At 50.1% G+C, this 13,299-nt stretch overlaps 1 protein-coding gene across 2 annotated transcripts in view; it reads left to right on the forward strand.

Moving 5' to 3' along the window:
• Positions 1-13,299, forward strand: part of ESRRB (estrogen related receptor beta) — a 173,658-nt gene that overhangs the window by 64,417 nt on the left and 95,942 nt on the right. The gene's annotated exons all lie outside the window — the stretch shown is intronic.

Below are 13,299 nucleotides of genomic sequence, written 5' to 3' on the forward strand. Positions count from 1 at the left end.
GGGTGGGGCCGTGCTCCCTCCTAAAGCGGGAGTGGGAGCCGCCAGAGAAACCTCCGGGCTGGGTAAGTGAGGCTGTGAACAATGTTTGATGCTTGTGGGGCATTTCCTCACATAAAATTACCAAGTATGACAAATATTGGATATTTAAATTATTTAGGCTCCCTCTCTTCAGAGGTGACTTCTTTAGTTGAGCTCGAAATATCTATGTATTTGTCCCTGGCTCAAATCATAGTCAATAAATATGAAAATTCGTGTGGGGAAGTACATCCTTTGATTATGTTGACCAGGAAAGCAAGGAGAGATGGAGGATTTAGCAGCTGGGTAATTCATCCAGTTGACGGCAACCCTGGCTTGAGTTTGAGGAGAAATATGGGCGAAGAGAGGATGTTAGGGAAGCAGTAGAGGGGAATGAGGGAGCCCAGGCCCGGGGGGTGGGGACTGTTTGAAGGGGGAATCATTTACTATGTAATATAAGCCTGACAGTAGTTTGGATTCCCTCCTCTTCCTGGTTTCTTTGTAAAGAATTAGCTTCTCCGTCCATGGGGCACAGGAGAAGCCAGAAATATACCCGCTCACTGCACTGGGGATCTAACGATCCTGGTGAGATGCTATTTCTCAAATCCAAGGACCTGCTGGGCAGCAGCCCCGAGCATGGGTGAGCTGGCCCCGTATACAGATGTGTGCTTCCCGGTGAGAGTTTGCATCTGCTGTGGTCCAGGTGCACAGAATTTCCAAGGACGAGCTTGTGGAGGTCAGAGGCTGGTGTCTTGGGGGAGGCATCTTTCTGACCTCAGCTGTGGGGCTTCATGACAAGTAGCTTTAGAGCCATTGGTGGCAAAGTAACAAGCAGGACTGAATTCTTTGGTTTGTTGGAAGGACAGGAGGATGAATCTGTTCATTACAGTGCTGACGTTTCTTGTGGAACATAACACGAGTGGTTTAGTGTGCACAGTTTCTACCCATGTGGCTTAGTCGACCTTCCTGGACTGGAGAAAACCCGAGGGCACAGGGACCATAGTTCAGCGAGAAAGCACTTTCCAGCCTGACTTCTCACCTGCCAACATACAGAGAGCATGTTCTAAGCCTCTCGTGTTATTCTCACTTTCCCAGGTGAGAAATTAACACACACACACACATTCCTACCTTCCTACCTTTCTCTCCTTCATTTTCATTTTCCTGTAGCCAATCCTGTAGGTGACTCCATTCACCATTTCTAATCAATATTTTATGTACATATATAATCAGCCAGAGTGGGAGGGAGAGTGCTGGCCTGCGTGTGCCTGTGTACAAATGTGTCCGTACCCGGAACCGTCTGGAGACCCTCAGTACAAAACCTGAGGAGCAGGGGGGGCTTGTCTGATGACCACTTCGCTGTTGTTAAAGAAACAAAGAACAAACTGTCCTGAAGGTAAAATGTGGGTTGACACGTAGGAAAAAATGCCACATGGTAATTCAGAATCGGTGACCCAGAGAAAAACAAAGGGGGAAATTAATTTTTAATGGTACATTTAAAAATAAATCAGAGTGAGGACATTAGTCTTGGTTTTCCAAGGGAGGGGCTCTAGGAAATAAAGCTTTATGTGCCTGCCACTCTTCTGGAGGTGTGGGCCGCGTGGAAGAGGCTGGAGCGATAGGAGGGTGGACTTGTTCAGACCCGAGGGCGATGAGCTAGGAGGAAACAGTGGGTCAACGTGGAGAGCCCTGGTCCTGGCCAAGGCCCTTTCCGGCTCAGTGAGATCCTGACATCAACTGGAAATTTCCTCTTGGAGCTTATTATTTCCCCAACTCCCTTCATTTTAGAAACAATCCTCTATTTTACCAATAATTAGGACATAGGAAAAGATGTTTCCTAAAAAAAGATATGAAGAAACAACCAGGCCCACCAAACAGAAACCTTTTCCTTCTATTGATTTGGAGTGATCAATAAATATTCCATTTAGTCCGAGAGACTAGGGACAGAGGGGACTTTCGGGGAAAGCGCTGCGAGGGAAGTGGCAGTGACAGGCATTTCATGTCACAACCCTGCCTTCTCAGAGTGCTCTGGCCCCAGCGCAGGGACCCTTGTAACTTTGTCCTGTGTGCTTGATTCGTGTTCCTGATAATTGGGTATTTTGCCAAATGGTTTTTAAAGCTAATCTAAAGTCATTGGAAAAGTTTGTCTCCTTTTTCCATCCACTGCAAAATGCCTTGTTTCCTTTGAGCGCTTGGAAGTGGGAAGATCTAGACGAGTCTAGCAGGCCAAAGGAAGGGTGTGCGTGGGAGAGAGAGAGCCATCCAGAAGGCGTGTGCATTGCAGGCGGGCAACGGAGTCGAGGATTTTCCCGTAGCCAGGATTCCAAAGGAGCGAGAATTCAGAAGACAGATGAGAGACAGGATGCTCTTGACGTGGTTCTGCAGTGCCCTTCTCTACAACTTGTCTTCCCAGGTGCTTAAAATTATTTGTGGTTCTCATTTAAGGGGAAGGAAGAGCAGATATTTAGACCATAATCCACTCCTTCAAAGTAAGGCCCAGCCCACACCCTGAAGACCCCCTGCCACTGCCTTCCCACCCTGCCGCCGTCATCGGCCCTGTCCCTCCCTCCCTGAGACAGAGGCCCTCCAGATGCTCTTCCAGCTGGACCAAGAGTTCTGCCCAGAATTAGCCAGAACTCCTCGCAGCTCCGCTGGGAGCTTCTGTCTTGGAGTCTGGTGGCTCTTGACTGACTGTTCCCGTGGGAGACTGCAGCAGGGCTTGAGTTCTCAACGTCTGATGTCCTTCGCAGCTGCTGGAGTTCCTAGAGGGTGCGTGGGCCCAGAAGGGGGCTTCGAACGGAGGGTCCACAGACCATGCCAGGAAGCAGAGAAGGGCACAGCTCAAGTCTGGACTGGAACCAGACAAATCTGAGCCCACATCCTACCTGTTTGCCCTTGAGGCCATTCGCTGATTTCTAGGGATAAATCAAAGATCTTTTTGACACTGTAAGTACTGGTGACCCCCCACTGCGCTACGTCTCTGATAAGGTTCCCCTTTCTCACTCCCACTGCCTGCAGACCTCCGGGGAACCACCCTAGGCGTGGGCATTCCTTGGAGGAGGGACCCATATGCTTCCGCTGGCTCCAGTGTCCCCTGGTGTGGCTGGGGTGGCCTGGGGTGGGATTACATGCTGGTTGCCCCATCAGCTGGTATGGCCTGGTCCCTGTGGAGGGAGGTTGCAGTGTTTATAATTGCAAATGTAATTAGCAGACCAGCTCTGGGGGACTGTGATGTTCAACTTCTCTGCACATCACGGTGACCCCTGTGATGGCTGGCCGGCCAGATTAACCCTCACTGGGCCAGCCTGCCCTCTGCCTCTGCTGAGGCTGCTGACCTTCCACTGATAATGGCAGGGCTGTCCTGCATAACGGGTGGCAGAGCCAGACTCCTTCCTCCGAGGGGATGTCAGGGCAATGACTGGGAGAGGTCAGGAGTTGGGGGATTTCTTCCCTAGGCCAGCGGACAAGTGACCCTTGCCTCTTGTGACAGTGTGACCCCGTGGGGCAGGCTGCTCTGGGGCATTTCCTCCCTCACTTTCCTGGCCACTCTGGAAGGGCTTGATGGGAAAACCTTAGGTGCATGCTGATCTGTGGCTCCCGGGGCCTTGTTGGAGAAAGCAGGGCTCTAAAGGGGACTCATCATGACTTCCCGTGAGTGCTCCTGGGGCTCAGTGGGCAGGGGAAATGAGTGCTTGCTGGCTCCTGGCTTCTGCGGGAGTGTTCCACAGAGCTGGGCAGCTGTGGGCGGTCCCACTTGGGACATGTGGAGAGGTCGGCCATAGGAGAGCACGGGCTTGATTTGTCTCGGGGAGCAGAGACCCCCAACAAACCACCCAACAAAAGACACCGAGAAACCAGACAATTGGGGAAACATGGAGCTGCACGGTCTTTTTTTTCCCCCCATGAGTGTACTTGTCTCCCTGTCTAGAGCACCTTTCTGTACTGATCAGGACTAGAATAGAAAGGATCTTAACAGCACCTTTATTTATAAGCAATGGCTTAACGGAGCGGCAAGCCCTTTCCTGTTGCTGTTAATGCCTCTGTTGTAGGGGATATCTCTGAATCCCGAAACATGAGACGCCGCATCCGTTCCTCGGAGAGGTTCCACCGTGGAGGGGCTGTGTGCACACGTTTGAGAGTGTGTTACTGTGGCGTTCCCCTTTAAGACGGGAGTAACAGGGGGCAATGGGCTCTGCTATTTAAACATAGCCCCTGCTGCCTGCTTACCCCTTGCCTGGGCTGAGGTCAGGCCGTGGCCACATTCCAGTGGGGGCTGCCAAACCTTGGGGTTTTTCCATGGTGTGAAAGGGAACACAGAGGGACCCGAGCGCTGGCTGTCCCTGCAGCTAGCTGGAGGAGTTCAGTCTTTCTTAAGAGCCTCTCTTCAGTTTTCTGGCCTGGGCAGGGTTAGGCAGACCCCAGAAAGGGTGAGAAGGCAGTCCTGCCCTTCTCTGGGGTAACAGATGGCCCCTCTCAAAAGGAGCCTTTGGCCAATTCTGTCGCAGGTTCCCGACTTCTTCTCTCCCTGGATACAGCCATTGACAGTCTATAGCTTAAAGGGTCAAATGTTTTCTTAAGTCAGGGAAAATCATACTCGTTAATCTGCCCATGGGACTTTCAGCATGGAATCGGACAAGGTGTAAAAAAAATCTATTGGCTAAAGGTCTTTAATTCAGAGGTGGATGAGCTTGATTTAAAATAAACCCAAAACAGAAGTTGTCCTGGAGGTTAGAAACACAATCTTCATTTTGCTCTGCTCAACCTATGCATGGAGTCCCAAAGAAGTTTTTCTTCTTCTTCTTCTTCTTCTCTCTCTCTTTTTAAATTTCTCTCCTCTGTTCCTTAGGACTTGAAAATATTCTATCCGGTAGTGTCATCCAGCATCCCCGGCATTGAACCTTTTCTGGGAATGGTTTTCTGGATAATGTTATTTTATTTCTCAATGTCATTTCATCCAGAGGTCAAAAGGCAGTTAAACAAAGTCCGACAAGGTTTTGTTTTTATCTTCTGGTTTCAAATGTGATCAATTTTCATTTAAAACTATATCAGGGTCCTCTCCTGCCAATTACAGTCGCTGTCAGCCCCACGCCTGACCGTCGGTGTTTACTGAGACGCTGCGTTTAAAATTGCATGAATGTGAAGGGCCCCATTAGCGTCAAGCTTTCTATCCAGGAGACTCTGACTTTCAAAACTGGGAATACTGTTATTTTAACTTGGCTCTTTTTTTTTTAATTGCTTGAATTAACTTGAATTTATCAATTTTTTTTGTTGTTTTCTTATTAATTTTTAAAATTATTTTTACAAAGATTTATGTTTTTGGTATTTTTACCTGGTTTATATTTTTTAAAAAGATACACGGAAAAAGGTTTTTGAGCATCACCGGCCTTTTCATGTTCTTGGTTTCCGAAGAGCAAAGGACAAGGAAATACAGTGGTGAGGGAATGCTGTAGGGGGAGCGTAGGGGGGTATAAAGGGTGATGTTTTAGTTGAGATTTCTCTGTCTTACAATTTTTTTCCTTTGTCTTCACTTATTTTTTTTCTCTATTCTCATTCCAGCATGCCCTAGTTTGACCTTGTCCTTTTCTCTCTCTCTCTCTGATTTTATATGTTTTGGAGGAAAGAGTGTAGGGTATGTGGGTCTGTGTGTGTCTACCTGAGCGTGCGTACATGTGTGTGAGTGTGTGGGTGTGTTCGAGCTGTTTCTCGGGGCTGAGCACGATTAGTTGGATGAAGTCCCAAAGCAGAGTGCCTGTTACTGGCCACGCTGTTCTGCTCCAGCCATCAATACTTTGATCCACTTCAATGGCCTGTTCACATGTTTCGGTGGAGATGACAAGGAAGGGACAGACCTCCTGTTTGTAGGCGCATTCCAGGTTGGTTGTGCCTATTACCCGAGGTACAAGGTGATGGGGACTGGAGGTGTGGGTGAGGGCATCAGGAAGCACTAAACTTTATTCAAAACCAATTTCTCTCTCTCTCTTCTCATCTCACTTGCGAGCGCTGTAAGCTCTAGTTTGGGATCTTGGTGAGGCAGAGGAAATGAGCTGGTCTGTGCTTTTGTTTTGGCCTTCCTGATCGATCAGGAGAAAACATTCCCTTTTGATGGTAAAACATGCCTTCAGCAGGCATGCAGAGCGCAGTATTTATCCTTTTCCTCTTAGTCTCCGTCTTTGTCATGTGTCTCTTGGGTGTGTTGACATTGTCTACCTAAGCAGTCAAGCTAACAAGCTTTGGCAGAAAGTACACCGCTTTTACAGATATAATAGCAATCACGCAATGTTGTAATAATTATAGCGGTCATAACAGCTTGCAGCTTTTTCTTTCCTAAAAGCGCAAAGCAATTCTCATAACCAGTTTTCTCATGGTAACTGGATGAGGGTTGCTGTGTCTTGCCACTGAACAGGTTTTCCTGCAAACGTAAATGTGCAAAGGCTTCAGGTCTGCATGTCCGAATTCATCCAGGAGCTAAAACTGCCTGGTTTCTGAAATACGAACAGACGGGTAGAGGAGAATATGGTGTCAGCCACATGGACCCCCTGAGAAATGCTGGGTGTGTTGCCTGTGAACTCAGAGGGGAGAAATGTTTCTTGTAAAGGATGCTGTGTCAGGTCTGACCCCAATGCCACCAGCTTCTGAGGCTCATGCCCATGCTCAGCCTCTTGGTCCCCTCTTGTTCCTTGGTTTCTCTGGCCGCGATCTCAGGAGAGGTTTGCAGACCAAAGGCAGACAGAGGGCAAGAGGGGTTAGGACTTGGCGCGTGTGAATAGCTGGGAAAAGAGCTGTGTGAAGACAGAAGCAAAGTCACCTGGCCACCCCTGGCTGCCTTCTCGGCTGTTCAGCTTCCCCGAGGCTGGTGTCCGCTGCTCCTGGGTACTTCAGCCTGCCCTCTGGGGGCAGAGATTAGAGGGAGGGCACAGGGAGCTGACCCCTCTGCATCCTGTGACCCCTCTTCTGACTCTTCATGCCGACTCCCAGACCTGGACCTGCTCATCTGCAGACTCTGCTCATCTGTGCATTACTTTTGAAATCGGCTCTGCCTTTGTTATTTTCTCTCTCATTCCTTTTTTTCTGTACATGTGCCTTGGAAAAAGGAGGCAGCCTAATACCCCAGCCTAATATAATAGGAGGCACCTCATATACCGGGGTCCCGTGGCAGGCTGCATTTTTTCTATGTTAATATTCTTACTTGTGTTCTTACTCAATTTTTCTTCCTCCAAAAAGAAAAAAAAAACCCCAAACCTTTGGATTATTAATTGATTATTAACTGATTTAACAACAAAACATCCAACCCCCGGGGAACCCCAGCAAGAGTCTGGCTGTGCCGCTCGGGTCTAGATCAGCTTTTTCCCCTCAATCGGTGAGAAACATTATAGCTTCAATTCCCTTGTTGGACCCGGAGTAAAAAATTAATTCATGAATAATAAAAACCAATCAGTCTTGTTGAGTTTAAGAAGGATTAGGAGAAAGGGTGTTTTTTCTTACAGAGAACATTTGGAATCTGCGTGTCATTGTCACCGAGTATTCCAGGTGGCTTGAGCGTGCCTTTATTCACAGCAAATGAGCTGTTTATTATCCTGAGGTGTAACGCATCTTCCTCAGTTGTAAGGCCAATTTACTGAAGACTGTTGTGGGTGTCCCACCCACTTCTCTCCCACAATCCCACACCCCAGGCCAGTGATAATTCACTGAAATTAAGATAGTTTCCCGTGTAAGTGGCACATAACCAAATAGCAACAGACCTGGCATTGCATTATGAGTAAGCTGGTTTGTGGATGGGATAGAGTCCTTGGGTTTCCTCCCCTTTCTGTCTCTGGGAAGTAATTGACCAGAAATTTACATGCCTTTGCAAGAACCACAGAAATGAGACTTACAGATACATTTTTTAGTTTCCACTAATAGTACCTACCTCCCAGGGTTGTTGTGAAGATTCAACGGAAGTAATTCACAAGTGCCAGGCACAGAGTGGGTGTACACTGAATGTTCTGTGTTCTTAGTCATTCTTTGATGTTATCTGTTGGAAGTTAGTTTTCCTTCCTTTGACAGCCTCACAATGAGAATCCTCAGCAGTGAGATTGGGGTGCTTGAACTGATTACTTCATTTACTGTGATCAACGTGGCTTGGGTTTCCATATGTAACACAAGGGGATCAGAGAAGGAATTAGAATAGGAAATTTCCTTTGAATGGATCCCTAGATCCTCCGACCGTGGGTAGAGTTGCTCAATAAAATAGAGGACACCCCATTATTTGAATTTTAGATAAACAACAAATAATTTTTTTAGTATAAGTATGTCCCATGCAGTAATTGCTAAATCTGGCCACTCTATCTGTTGGTGTTTTTCTTAAACTGGTCTGATTAAGAAACACACATTTCCTTTATTTTTTCTGCTTTTGATGAAGCCCAAGAGAGTGACGATGTGTTTAGTTTTTTCAAGTTGTTTTTTAAATGACTGTCTTTAACTTTTTGCCCCTATTAACCCCTTAGGTTGGCGATGTCCTTGAAAGTTGGGTACAAGTGATTTCCGTGATCCAGATAGATTGATGGAGTTGCAATTAGGTAAATAAACCTGCTGAATGAGGTCTCGTAACATAGCACCCAGAGCACTGAGTTTTGCCTTAGGGAGAACAGGGTAAGCGGAGTCTGTTCCGGTACCTGTCTCTGCATGATGTTTCCCTGACAAGCAGGTTGAGGGGCTGGACTGCTGGAACCTGAGACCCCAGTAACCAGAAGCTACCCTTGCTGCACCTTGGAAGCCAAAACAGCGCCTCTCCCTGCCTTCCCACACAAGGGCAGGAGGCTGACTCCTTGGAGGCGTCCCCTAGGAGGCTGTGGGGGAAACCGCCCAAATCATGTTCAGTGGTGGAGTAGGGAGGACACGGGGCTGAACCTGAAACAGCCAGTTAGGAGCATGGAAGAACTGGGGCTCACCAGCGGGGGACCAGCGAACCCCAGCTTTTCTTCGCTCACCTCTCAGAGCAGCATAGTCTCCCAGCCCGGGTAAACACAACCATTGTTTTAAGCGAGGTCCCCTCACAGCCCAGAGTGTGGGAAATGGAAGAGCTCTAGAGCCCCCTACAGGCCCTCGATGGCACTGCACCTCTCGGGTGCCGGTCCCACCACGGAGCCTTCAGAAGGTGGGAAGGAGGGTGAGGATCCCAGTGTTTGGCAAGCCTGCGGAAACTCGGGGTCCTGGAGTGGGGAGCACTCCCGTTCGACTTCAGCAAGCAGCTCTGGTTTTGGAACTGCCTTTCGTGCTCCATGCTCTTTAGCACTGCAGCTGCCTCCTAGTGTGGTGCGCCAGCCTCCTCCCAACACACACATACATACACGTGCACACACGCATGCACACACCGTGCTCAGTGCCGCAGTGGCTTGCCGGACCTGCAGAGAGGCCGGAAGGTGCTCAGGCCTCATTCAGTCTGAGGAAAGCCGCCCAGCTGCTGGGAATGCAGGAGCAACGCAGCCAGCACCGTTTTCAGAGCCCCATACCTGTGTTCAGATTCTCTTCCCCAAGACACCTAACTCCCCGGGGATCACTTTAGGGTTTGCTAGAGGAAGAGTTTTGGGGGAGATGAGAGAGCTAAAAATAAACCATAGGGTCAGAGGTGGGCAACCGTAATAATAGTAATAATAGCAGTCATTGACATTTATTGAGCACTTACTGTATGCCGGGCTTTGCCCTGAGAACATTTCAGGTGTTAATTCATTGCTTCCTCACAACCACCCTGGGAAGTAGGTCCTATTATCCTCCCCGTGTCACAGGTAAAGAAACCGAGGTACAGGGATGTTAGGTCACTTGCCCGAGGTCACACAGCTGGCACAGCTGGGATCTGCTCAGGGGCTGCCTGGCTGCGTGCCTGCACCACTCACTCCCATGTTGTCTGTCACTCCTGCATCTAGAATTTCAGCTTTCTAATCCCAGCTTTCAGAACACCCCTTCTTAGCTGCATGGGTCAGACACACAGGTCAAGTTTGGGGCGGAGGTGGAAGGGGAAGTTGGGCCCCCTGTCTTGTTCCTGAAAAGGCGGATGGGAGAGCTGGCACACTGAGTTGGGCCTCTCTCCCCCTCTGCCTGGGTCACTGGCACAGGGGACACTGGAGAAGTGAACTTGTGGTGGCTCTAACCTTATCCTCCAAGGCCACGGCCAACCTCCAGGGGCCCCCGAGGGTCTGACCCCTGTCCTTCCTCCCTGGGAATCTGTCCTAGACGCACTTTGAGGCTGAATGCCTCTCTTCGCAGCCTGCATTGTCGCCCCTTGCATGCCCTGCTCCTGTGCTCTCATCGCTGCTCTCCAAGGACGTCTAGTCGGAATCTCAGGGTCCACTTGGATTCCCAGGGCTACCTCACGCCAGCACATGCAAAACAGGGCCGCAGCCTCGCCCTCCAAACCCGCTTCTCCCATGTCTCCCTTACCTCCCCCTCCCTTGACACAGGGCCCCCAGCCAAGATATGGAGCGTGTCTTCCCTCCTTCCTTTTCTCTTCATTGTCCAGTCCCCTCCTTGGTCTGCACGACTTTGACCTAAATATACATCTCAGATCTAGTCTTTCCTGTTCCTACTGTTGCTTACCCTGCAACCCCTAGTCTGCCTGGTGAACTTCTATTTATCCTTTAAAACCCCACTCATGTTTCCCACTGTGGGTAAAGCCATCCGTGACCCCTCCCGGGGGGAATTAATCTCTCTCTCTCTCTCGCAGCTGCAGTCCCGGACCCCTGACTGGTTGTAATCTGTTGGATTTGAATATATGCTTATCTTCTCCCACTAGATCCTGAGCCCCTACAGTGTAAGCTCATGTCTGTGTCCTCAGTGCCTAAGACAGTGCCTGGTACGGAGTAGATGTTTAATAAATGCTGGTGGAGCTAACTTGGGGAGATTGGAAGTGGGCGAAGGGGACTCCAGGGGCCATAAGAGGGAGAGGGGAGCCATGGAAGGGGCTGGTCTGTTGCGTCACTCATCAGTGGGGGCAGAGATGGCCGGCTACCTGGGCACCCGTGCCCTTTTCGGGGCAGTATGTGTAGTGTTGGAGGAAACTCGCTGGCTCCAGACTGAGTCTAAATCCTGGCCCCAGTGGTGTGCTGGAACCAGCTCAAACTGGCTTGGGAGAGCCGATCGATAAATTTTCAGGAATTTTGTGAGCTGATTGTTAAACACCACCATTATGAAAAATGAAATTATCTAAACTTACAATTAAATACATTGTATTAAAAACAAAGGTATTAAGTCCTCAAAACTCATCACTTCCTAAGATCTTATTACCTTTATGTTCCTGAAGTAAATTTCCCTCTAATGTGTCCGTACGGTAGAAATTCTGTGTGACAGTTTGTGACTGTCCATCTCTTCCCAGCTCTGTGCTCAGTGATGTCTCGTTCGTAGCTTGAAACTGGTGACGGTTGGAGTATTTACATCATGGGAATCGGCAAATGCTGCAGATCAGGGCTCGCCCCCAGCCAGTTGTTGAACAGTTACCACCACACCACTGCCTGGCTGCTTCCTGTCCCCACTGTGTGACCCCGGATAAGTGTCTTACTGTCTCTGTGCCTCAGATTTCTTATCTGCAGTGACCCCCCTCATTGCATTGCTGTAAAGATTAAAAAACTGATAAACATGAAGTACTTAAAACAGAGACTGGTAGACAGTAAGTGCTCAATAAATATTGGCTCTTTTTAGTATTTCTTCCTCACTGCTCCATGCGCGCAGGCACATCCCTGTCCGAATTTCCATCCTTTCAGACGACCTCCACAGGTAGGGGCATGTGAGTTTTACGCCTGGAGTGTAAGGTTGTTGCTTTTCCCTGCTGGCCCCTGGCCCTTGGGCTTTAACTGGAGTAGCTAAAAGCAGGAAACAGAGAGCACTCGTTTTCCAAGGGGAAGGGCCCTGGTGGAGAGGACTGTGCCCCAGGCCTGGGAGAAACTGGGACCACGGCAGCGGCCAACATGGCTGACCAGGCGAGGCAGGCGCCCGTGAGGTCAGGAGAGAAACGGAGCCGATGCTGAAAGCAGCCAAGCTTCAGGGTCAAGGGGGCTCTGTGGGTGGCTGCGCCGGGTCCCCAAGACCACGCGAGGGGGCAGCTCCTCTCCCGGGGAGTGCTGGGGAGTGCAGCCATGCCCGTGAAAGCAGGCCCTCTGGCTGTGGGAGTTGGGGGAATGTTCTGGACCGTTCGGAGTCAGCGCACATGCTGTGAACAGCTGGAGCTGGGGCTGCACTGGCTGTGCTGCAGTTGCTCGCGATGCCGCAGGAAAGTGGGACGTGGAGGGGATCTGGTCTGCAGAGCCCAGGAGAGGCCAGAGTGGCTCGGGCTCTGCTAGCTGCCTCCGTGGCAGTTCCCCAGGCCCCGGCCAACTGGCTCCCCAAGGAGGCCTGTGCACCTGTGGTCACCTGGGAGTTGCTTCAGGTTCAGACCTTTGGCTCAGGATGCCCCGCGCGGCACAGGGACTCAGTTACGTAACTCCTAGGCCAGTGCAGCCCACTTGCAGTGGTAAGTGAACAGCAAGCCTCCAGCCACCAGGGAATCGCTAGGTCTGCACAGTTTCCCAGGCCTGAAGGTGTGTCTCATCGCTGGGGTCTCATTTCATTCTTTGAATCCCTGGTCTGTAGAGAAATGCCCTTGCCAAGGAGAAGGTAGCCTTGAGAATTAAACCCTCCTTCCCACCTCTATATGAGAGTTGTCTCTCCATCCTGAGCCCCTCAAGGGCGTGGGTCTGATTCATTTGTGAATCTGCAACACACGGCCAGGCATGGAGGAGCCTTCAGTACATATGAAGTGAAAGCTTGGATATATTTTGAGAAAATTTGGGCATTGGGCTGAAATGCTGGTAAGCTACTTATACAGTTGTCCACGTTGTTCACTGACCAAGAGTGCCTAGTTGAGTGGGTAGGTGAGATCTGAGCCTAGTTTTTCTAATTCACACCAAGGCATACTTGGCAGGGAGGAGAGGGGCTGCGTATCCAAGGGGTTCAGGGTCTAGAGGGGGCTGGGGAATCCCAGGCCCCGATTCCTGCACTGGGAGCAGGCCCCCTGACTAACATGTGCCCTGGTTCTCTAAAGGCCACTGTGTTTCTGTCTGCCCAGCACCGTGCCTACAGCCTGAATTTAGAGCTTGACAGCTCTTCAGAAGGCTTTCTGTTCTGCTCAGCTGCAGTTCTGAGTAGGTCCCCACAGCTCCCAGCAGGCACGGAGCCGTAGGGGCAGCCAGGCCCTGCTCTTGCTGCTGCGGATAATTCAGGATGCCCAGGGAGCGGACACATGCTGGGGCCCTGTGTTCCCAGATTCTAGGGGCCAAGGGGTGT

Source organism: Equus quagga, chromosome 20 (assembly GCF_021613505.1).
Source record: "Equus quagga isolate Etosha38 chromosome 20, UCLA_HA_Equagga_1.0, whole genome shotgun sequence".
Classification (NCBI taxonomy): Eukaryota; Metazoa; Chordata; class Mammalia; order Perissodactyla; family Equidae; genus Equus; species Equus quagga.